This window comes from Myotis davidii, unplaced genomic scaffold, assembly GCF_000327345.1.
Source record: "Myotis davidii unplaced genomic scaffold, ASM32734v1 scaffold573, whole genome shotgun sequence".
Taxonomy (NCBI): domain Eukaryota; kingdom Metazoa; phylum Chordata; class Mammalia; order Chiroptera; family Vespertilionidae; genus Myotis; species Myotis davidii.
In genome coordinates this window covers 524,423-524,824 of record NW_006285997.1, presented here as the reverse complement: position 1 = coordinate 524,824, position 402 = coordinate 524,423, and the positions used below count along the sequence as shown (strand labels likewise).

The 402-nt window shown below is 60.2% G+C and overlaps 1 protein-coding gene across 1 annotated transcript in view; it reads right to left on the bottom strand.

The window, feature by feature from the left end:
* DOCK4 (dedicator of cytokinesis 4) overlaps positions 1–402 on the bottom strand; it is a gene marked incomplete at its 3' end in the record, with an annotated part of 102,802 nt that overhangs the window by 76,858 nt on the left and 25,542 nt on the right. The gene's annotated exons all lie outside the window — the stretch shown is intronic.

The following is a 402-nucleotide window of genomic DNA, read 5'->3' as shown; positions in this document are numbered from 1 at the left end:
GGCAGGGAAGCTGCTGCTCCCGCCCTCCCCCAGCTCACGGTGCATCCGGCCTCTCCCCACAAGGGCCAGGAGCCAGTGCATCGCCATCTGGTTTTCAGGGATCAGTCACAACACAGAGGCCAAGGCTGGGTGCTACTGAGCAAAGGCAGGCGCTCTGTTCGCTTCAAGCCCGAAAGGGCACTCTAGAGAGAATACAGTGCACGCCTCCCGTCACAACACACGGTGCCTCTTGGAGGGGATGCTGGCGGCACAATTTTGAAGTCAGGGAGCGAATAGAGACAGGCAGACCATTTCCTTCTGATGTAGACAAATCAACGCGAGCACCTGATGAGGGGTCTTGGGAGAGCCAGCCAGCCCCCCACACTCACCCGCGTTGGAGCCAATCAGCCCCCCACACTCACC